General features: G+C 35.7%; 1 pseudogene; it reads left to right on the top strand.

Annotated features, from left to right (window-relative positions):
- The first annotated feature begins 1 nt into the window (after position 1).
- On the top strand, positions 2–9,282 carry LOC131027746 (putative elongation factor TypA-like SVR3, chloroplastic; annotated as a pseudogene).
- The last annotated feature ends 241 nt before the right edge of the window (positions 9,283–9,523 follow it).

Raw genomic sequence — 9,523 nt, 5'->3', positions numbered from 1 at the left:
AATGCATTATCCTACATTGGCTGGACGGGCAAACTCTTTTGTATTTAAAACTAAAACTCCACCCATTCATCATGTCAAAGCCTTAAGGGATTTTGACACAAGGTGCTGGCTGGGTGACCAGGTGGAACACACACATGCGGGCACATTTCCCAAGGTGATCAAGGAGGTCGATTGGTGACTACGTGGACCCCACGCAGGCACAAATCTCGAGGTAGGCAAATTTTGCAGAGAAAGGGAAACTTAACTAGTTAGTAGGTTGCAGGACATTCGATGAAGCACATTGATTTGTGAAGGGAAGATGTGCGAAACTTACCTTCTCAAAATGGAAAAAAGCACATGCGGAAAAGTGGATGTTAAAGATCACGCAGGTTGCAGGAGATCCGACGGTGCACACGGTTTTGCGAGGCAAAGATGCACGCATGTTACCCTTCACAAAATGGTGAAAGGTGACGTGGTAGGTCCAAGTGGCAAGTGAGCTCGCAAGTCCAGATGATGTGGCGATGAGGTGGTGATAAGTGACAATCCAATGGTAGTCCAGTGGTGGTGACGAGGCAGACAAGTGGCAAAAGGTGAGGTGTCATCCCAGGTGGTGCCCAGTGGACCCTCCTGACGAATCACAAGCTACCACATGGTAGGGCATCAGGAGTTAAAAGGGTGAAAAATCAAATTTAAATATATAGTTTCAACTATATAAGAAAATCCAAAAATTCAAATGACGGTGCACATATTCAAAATTAATTTGCCTAGAAGCTAATTTTTGGTCAAATAGGCAAGTATTTTATATCACCGGAAAGCTCTCAGAATGAGGAATCCATTCATGAAGTTTGTTTCAAAAAATATGGGATATTTCGAGAGAGGTTTCCATGGGAAGGGAAAAGGAAAATATTCAGTTGGAGAAAGGGGACACTTAGCAGTGTGTTATGCAAATCTGATCTTTTTCCCTTCTCTTCTTATTCCCATTTCTTCTCAATTATAAGGGTTCCATAATTTTGGAGGAAGTGCTCCTGATTTCATGTCTTCCAATTTTTGAATTTCTTGACCCAAGTTTGTAAAAGCTCTTTGGTTTGTTTCAGGGTATAGAGATTACATTATAGTCTTGGAGATGTTTTCTAGTTGCAGGTCTTACTTGTGTCAAGCATGAGTAAATTCCCCACAATATTGTCTCTAGCCATGTATTTCATTGTTATAAATTGAATCCTCAAGGAGGATGGAATTTGTCAGTTTCAAGGAGGTTGTGTGATTGTTTGTAGGTATCCTTCAATGAAGGTTTTAAATTCTGTAATCAGTCATGAATAAATGGAATATGTGTCCCAAATCTGATAATTTTGTGAATGAATCAAGTAATGCATTGGTATAAGGTATTGATGCAGGAATATTGTTTAAGGAAAACAAATTTGTAGCTAGGATACACATTTACTGTTCTGTGTGTGACTCAGTTGCCCAATGAACAAGGCACTGGTCTTTGAAAGATTTGGGGATAGTTTCAGATTTATACATTTAAAGAAAATCTATTTCCCTTTGTGTGTAGGGGTTGTGTTCCATTCATTCCAAGCCTTGTTTCATCTATTGTTTATATAGATTTAGCTAATCTGTGGTGTGTTTCTAATTGGGTGGGTTTGTGGAATGATCTATCTACTTATTGTTTGATGCTGCCATATGTCTGTAACTGTTGTATTTAATGCATCAAAAGGGTGTCCCCCCTAGGTCTAGCAGAACCTGAAGTGCAAGAGGATCAATTAGGGTCCTATGTTATGTTGTCCAAGTCCTGATATGTTCTATAGAGTGAAATTGGTCATTTCATAGAAGGATTGCAGGTGAACTTGGGTTAATCAGTTTTGATGAACAACAAAAATGGCGACTCTGCTGGGGAGTAAATGGATTTAAATGTTTGATTGACAAGGTTATAATTTGAATGTATTCCTCATCCTGTCAATTTCATATCCGGTTAGTCTATCCATTGTGTATGCATAGAGTTGAAAGTGATTTTATGGTGAAGAAAATGTTCCTTGTTTTGGATTTGTAGAATGATGTGTTATTTCATGTCATATTTTATGAAGGAGTAACAATAAATTCATGTTGCTGAGTTGTGAGCAAGTTCTTGCAGTTGTATGCAAACTTTTCCCCAATTCTTTATTTGAGTGGTGATTCCATGGTTTATACCAGTGCCGAGTGTCTATGCAATTAGTATTGCATAAGGTTTTATATTTCTATATATAGTGCAGAAATATGAGCTATCACTGCTAATGTAGATTTACACAAATTCATCATAAAAGCTTGATAAGAAAGTGCAGTAGCAAGATACATATAGATTTGGTATTATTTTCCCAAATCCATATGTTAGTGGCCTGGAGTGAATTGGTTGCAGCGAGATTGAAGGAGGAAATAGAGAATTAAATTTGTGTTGAATGGCTTTCTGCTGTTCAAAATGTCCTTTATGCAAGAGGTGGCGACTCTGAGGTAAAAGACCGTGCTGAAAGTGGAAGTTAATCTTCATATCTACAAGAGTTTATGGCTGCAAATTATCCAGGTAGAGTAAGATATTTCAATACATTAAATGTATTTTGGGGTATCTGAAAAGAGAAAAATAGTTTCCCTATCTAGTGTTTTCCACTTTGTTGAAAGGGAAGAAGATAAAAAAATATTTGCATGTTCAAAGTGTTGTTAAGTTTCAAAATCTTATATGTTTTCCTATGATATGCAAGTATCTATGGGTTTTATGTCAAAAAGTGAAGAAGATAAATCTGTAGCTTGACATATTTGTAAGTTGTTGAATTTTTGGTGGGGTTGTGTATGATGTTTGAGAAGTCATAATGTGCAGTCAATTATTTCAGCCCCAATCTTATTCACATATGACCATGTCTAGTAAACTAGAACAACCATGTAATAGGAAAAGTTTTAGTATGAAGTATTATGCTGCTCTAAATTTTGGAGATATCCTGGGTTACCCAAATCCCATACCCATGGAAATTAGAAAGTATTTGCCAATATTCAATGGGAAGAAATCAGAATCGGCATGTCAACATGTGAAAATATTTTCAAATTTGATGGGAGAGTTTGAAATTTGTCAAGAAGATGTGTGCATGAAGTTATTTGTCCAGTCATTGAAGGAGGATGCAAGGGATTGGTTCTCTTTTTTGCAAGCGGATTGTATTTCCTCATGGGAAGAATTAATTTCAGACTTCATAGACCAATTTGTGAAAAGGTGAGTGATTATGATTTGCTGAAAGAATTCACGTACATACAAATCAGGGAAGATGAATTGGTACCAACATTTAATATCAGGTTTTCACAAACATTGTCCGAAATTTCCTGTAAGTATAAGTTTGATGATAAAGTATGTTTGGATATTTATATGAGTGCTTTTGGCAAGAAGATGGGTTTTTTATAGAGAAACAAAGAACCCAAAACTTTGTATGAAGCCTTTAACACAGCTAGGGACATTGAAAATAATTTGAAATTTGGGATCTCAAAGAGATTTGTGTCTATTGTTGTTTCTTGCCAAAACACCTTCAATTGTGAAAGTAAATGTGAAGCTGAGCAAAACATTCCTTGTCCAAATATGTCAAGCTCTGCTATTCCAAATGGTTTTGCTGATATATGTGATTCAAATTTAAATGAGAGTCAAGAATCTCTTCTGTTAATGTCGGTTGTCTCTCACAGTAATGATGGAATGATTAGTGGGAATTTATGTGATAATGTTGATACAAAGATAGATATATATAAAGGATATGTACCATTTGATTTGTATGCCAGTTATGCTGATTATGTGGCTGCAAATTATGAAGTTAATCATGCATCTCCCAAGGTTAATAATAATGAAATTATTGATGATGATGACCATCGATCTTTACATGTTGCTGATGTATTTGATGTTGAAGTACCAAATACTGAGGGATCACTAAGTGTTGTTGATTATGCAAGTGAGTATGTGCAATATGATGTAAATCAGAATTTGATTAAGTTTGATAAAACTGAAAATGAAATTGTGGATGATGTTGATAGTGTTTTCAATGCCAATATACCCAATGATGAATGTGTTTCAGAATGGAGTGGTGCTGCTGATTATGAGGACACTGAGTTTCATTTTCAGCACCTTGAAGGTATACAAATGAAGAATGAAGATCAATTTTAGAATGAGAGTGATCTTGGCACAAGTTTTTCATCTGCTTATGATTAGCAAATGAATACCAGTTATGTAGCTGAGGATGCCTATGAGAGTTCTTATTATTCATCTTGTGAAGATGATATAAGAGGAGACCAAGTTATATATCTCAATCATGAATCTGAAAATGAAATTATTTTTGAAGATAAAAATATATGTGACAGTGCGGATAATGCTTTATTTTCAGATTTAAATGAACCTATATTTGAATGCTTTCAAAATTTGAAGTACCATGAAGAGAATGTGAATGTTGATGGTATGCTTGAACTGGATATGGAGTTCTTTGCTTTTGATATAAATGTTCATAGTGTTGACCTCATTGATGAAAATACTGAAGTTTCCCCTTGGGTTGAACAAATTTTTAATGTTGATGAAGTTCCAAATAGGAGTAGCATGTGTTGTAAAAATTTACTTCATGGTGAAGGTAAGAGGCATGGGTTGTGTGATGATTACTTTAGACCACAAATGGAAGTTTTTCAGGTGGATTTAAGTCTAAATGAGAAAGACTTAGCTGAGGATTTTCTTTAGACAAAGGTATGCATTCTTTTCCGTGATTGGGATATTGAGGATGTGGATGTATTGAGTTAGATGAACAAGGATAGTATAGATTGTGATCAACATAGTGAAGTACCACATCTGGATCAAAAATTTTATGTTCCTTTTTTGCATCAATTGGTTGTTAATGTCCTTCATTCTATGAATGTAAATGATAACAAGGTGAGTGCTGATGAGAAATACAATGTTGAGAATGAATGCTTTATTTTTGAAATTCAGCATGATGATGCCCTTGCAAAGGATAGAATTGATTGGGATAGTGAAATGTATGGCAGCTTGTGGGAAGGCCTTTGCAGTGATTTGTCTCATAATTTTACTTTTGTCGAAGTAGTGTGTGACCATAAAGTTCGAAATCAGACAAGAGGTGTGTACACTAGTTGTTACAGCAATGAGACAAAAGGGGTTGATTATAAGGATTATGCTTAGTTGTTATTGAAAGGTTCCTTTGTTTGGATCATGATATCAGGTGATGAGAATCAAATTTTTGATAGAGGTAAATGCTAAGATTGTTTGGGGCAGTTTATAATTAGTCATAAGTATTTTTCTATATTTTGTATAGTTGCTTTGCTTAAGTTGTGTGGTTTTCAATAAAGTGCCCTACTATTTGGGTAGAATAGGGAGCCCTTTGTTTTTGAGAAGAGAAGAGAAGTGATGCATTTTTGGGTGGTTTGCTTAACCATAGATTATGAATTCTTGTGTTGATCTTGCAATCAACCATCCCCAGTCAGAGCCACTATTGGGACACATTAAATTTGAGTCAAGTTTAGAGGCCCATTTCAAAAAAATTCTCTGCATTTCCAAATGATCATAAAATGAGTCAGTTTGAATGGCCTAGTTAGAGAGAGGGTAAAATGGAGCCCAATGATAACTTTAAGAAACCCCCCCCTCAAAGAAAGATATAAAATATTGGCGAATTTTTATTTATTTTGGATAAAAATAATAATTTTTACTAGCGAATCTTTCATTTTTTAAAAGAAAAATATTAATTTTATTAGCAAATTTTTTTACATCAAATTTTTTTGGTTGAAAATCTTGGTGAATCTTAGAAAATAACACTAGTATGCATTAATTACTATTACAAATAATTTCATTTAAAAAAATAAATTCTTATAGAAAAGTAGATGCTTAAGGTGGAAATCATTAATGAGTTTAAAGGGTAAACACTACTTTATTTAGTTACAAGCATTAATTTGAATTAATCTAATAGCCCTCTTTGTATTTTTTCAGAGAAAATGTACTTCAAATTTGTAATACTCATGGGTCTCAAAATTATTTTTATACCATTGATTTCCATCGAGGCCAACAATTGAAAATAAACTCAACTCTCATGAGCATTACAACTTGTAGGTACAATTTACCTCATGGAATGCAATGATGGTTATTAGATTATATTTTGAATCAGTGGTGGCAATTCAAGATTGGTGGAAGAACCCTAAAGTAACTAATAATTATGACGCATTATTGGCAAATTAATTTAATTTTTTACAATAAATAATAAAATTTTGGTGAATTTGATCCAACCATGTATCGAATATTTTGGCGAACCTTTGAGCTAAAAAATTTAATAAAATAAATTCTTTGGTGATTTAAATAAGACTGAAATAAAATTTTGTAAAAATGTGGTGATTTAGGTTACCTTAAAACTTGAACTATTAGCCAAATTTTGATTTCCAAATTTTAGAAAATAGCCAATTGGCGAATATTAGCCACTAAAAAAATCATTGATGGAGCTAGTTGATTATCAAAGGGTAAGGCTTGGGAAATGTGTCATAGACCTTTCGTTTGGCCTATGAAGTGATTTTCAACTTTCAGATTTCAGTTTGGATCATTTGATCGGGTACCCATTTCAAGGGGTGAGCTGAAAGTGCATTTTAAGTGCATATGCGGATTTTATTAAGTGGCCTACTTTGAGTGCCTATATCTTTTGCCCTTTTGATTGTCATGTTAAAATTCAAAATGGATTGAATTCTATGCATAAAAGTGTGCCCCCATGCAAAATGTCAAGTCTTAATGAATCCACTTTCTCAGTTTAGCAGGCTCAATCCGTTTGCACTTTGTGTTGTTTGACAAGTCCTTGTTTCAGCAGCTCGTTGGAGCCCTGTTTTGCATAAGTGTAAAAGTTGCCTCAGTGAATGTCATGTCAGAATTGTTTTTCCGAGCTATTTTTGGTATAAATGACAAGCTATGTTTCCATTTTCAAGCTCCTATGAATCCGTTTGATTGGTTTTCAAAAGGGTTTCTTGAGCCATCTTTTTCAATGTTTCGTACTTTTATTGCTATATCAGTTAAAGTTGCTATTTTCATGAGTGCACCATTTGCACCCAATCAGCCTTTTGGTTGAACTGAGCATTATAAGTTTTGATATGGACTTCAAGGTACCTATGACTTAGATTTGAGGGTCTGTGGAGATCGTTTGATATTTTTAAGAAAGGCATCATGTGTTCCCTGTGCAATGCCTTCATCAGGTCCGTAGTGTCGACAAAGCCAGTTGGTCATCTTTGACCATTAATATTTCTTCACTCGGGACTCATCTTGAGAAATCACTTGGAAGAGTTCATGTTTGTATATCAGAGTACACGCCTGTCAGTTTGCAAGGTCCAGAAAGGTGTTTTGACCAGTTTGAAAATTACGTCTTTGCGATTAAATGCGAAAGTGTGGCGCAGGGGCCTGAAAGTTGCAAAACTCAGTTTGATGATCTGAAAAATGGTGCCGATCATTTCCAGAGGTATGTTTAAGGTTCATGAGGCATTTTGAAGGTCAGTTACATGAAAACAAATTTTTTTTTAGCCCGACCTTGCTTGCCACTTCATGCACCTTTTCAGGCAAAATTTAAATTGCTATTTTAAATCATATGTTATATGATTTAAGAATAAATAAGGAATATGTCCAAAAGCATTTAAGAACTGTCGAGTCAGAACTTGAACAGGGGAGAAACTCAAATCTATTTGTCCATATATTGGTTAATGATGACTTGGATACATGCTATGACAATCTCAAGGAAATTCTTGGCCTCAGTAATGTGTCCTTTCCATTGGGAGCAGCCAATGGTCTTCTTGATCCATCACTGGTAGATGTTGAATTCCCTTATAGTCATTCAACATCATTAGTGAATTGAAAAGTAATAGTTTATGGTGGTATTGCAGCAGATGGAAGAGGAGCAAAAAACAATGCATGTCCTTGATGTGTCTTCTCTTGAAGGTGGTGTTCCAAGAATAACTCGAGGTGTAAAAACTCTGGCAGTGGATGGAATCAGTAATCCGTCCATCTGGCTCAAATAAAGTCCTCCACCTTGAGAACAAGCAAAGAAGTTTCCAATTCGTGAGTATCTTCCCTACATAGTGGCTATTGGGAAGCCACGTTAAGCATGAAGCAAGTGCTATTGGCAATTTAATACAAGTCAAACATTCCTCTCACAATGCCTCCCTCTTCTCCCTCTATGTGGTCCTGTTGAAGAGGCATACAAATTCTTAAAACAAATACAATTTGCAGCAATCTTCTCCCTGATGTGAGCCAGAAGAGATATAAGGAATATAGCCATTATTGCTCATGTTGATCATGAAAAGACAACCTTAGTTGATGTAATGCTCAAGAAAGCAAAGGTGTTTCATGAAAATCAGTCTGTACAAGAAAGAATCATGGATTCTAATGATCTAGAGAGGGAGAGTGGGATAACAATACTCAACAAGAATACAACAATAATGTACAAGGATACAAAGATCAATATTATTGATACACCAGACCATTTAGACTTTGGAGGGGAAGTGGAGTGTGTGCTTAACATGGTGGAAGGTGTTCTTCTTGTGGTAGATTCAGTTGAAAGGCCAATGCCACAAACACAATTTGTTTTGAAGAAAGCTCTAGAATTCAGGCATTCTGTCGTAGTTGTGGTGAATAAGATTGATAGGTCTTCAGCTCATCCTGATTATGTTGTCAATGCAACTTTTGAGCTTTTTATTGAACTAAATGCTTTATGAGTAGTGTGACTTTCATGTTGTATATGCAAGTGCTATCAAGGGCCAAGCTGGGTTGAGCTCGGACAATATTGGAAACAACCTTGGTCCTCTTTTTGAAGCAATCCTTCGATGCATACCTGAACCAGCTATTGATCCTAATGGTCCATTTCAAATGCTTGCAACAAATTTGGATTTTGATGAACACAAAGGAGGAATAGTTATTGGGAGGGTAAATTTGGGTACTATGCATAGAGGTATGGAGATAAAGGTGTGTACATCAGATGAAAAATTTAGATTGGGTAAAGTCAGTGAACTCTTTGTATATGAGAATTTTACAAAAGTTCTAGCTGAAATGGTCGAAGCTGGAGATATTTGTGTTGTCTATGGTATAAGTGATGTCCTTATTGGTGAAACTCTTGCAGATAAATTTGATGGCTCATCTTTTCCTAGAATTAAAATTGAAGATCGTACTATGAAAATGGCATTTTCAATTAATACTGACCATTTGTGGGGCGTGAGGGGAAACATGTGACAAGCAAAAAAATTAGGGAACGTCTTTATCGTGAACTTGAGAGGAATTTGGCAATGAAAGTTGAAGATGGAAGGCGATGAAGCCCCTTCAAGCAAATGGAGTGGCTAAGTGTATTGCTAGTTCCTCCATTAGCAACCACTCAGAAAAACTTTCAAGTTCCAAGTTAAATGCATTATCCCACATTGGCTGGGTGGGCAAACTCTTTTGTATTTAAAACAAAAACTCCACCCATTCATAGTGTCAAAGCCTTAAGGGCTTTTGATAGAAGGTGCTGGTTGGGCGACCAGGCAGATTCCATGCATGTGGGCACGTTTCTTGAGG

The sequence above is a fragment of the Cryptomeria japonica genome, chromosome 10 (assembly GCF_030272615.1).
Source record: "Cryptomeria japonica chromosome 10, Sugi_1.0, whole genome shotgun sequence".
NCBI classification, from domain to species: domain Eukaryota; kingdom Viridiplantae; phylum Streptophyta; class Pinopsida; order Cupressales; family Cupressaceae; genus Cryptomeria; species Cryptomeria japonica.
This window is presented reverse-complemented; position numbering and strand designations above follow the sequence as displayed.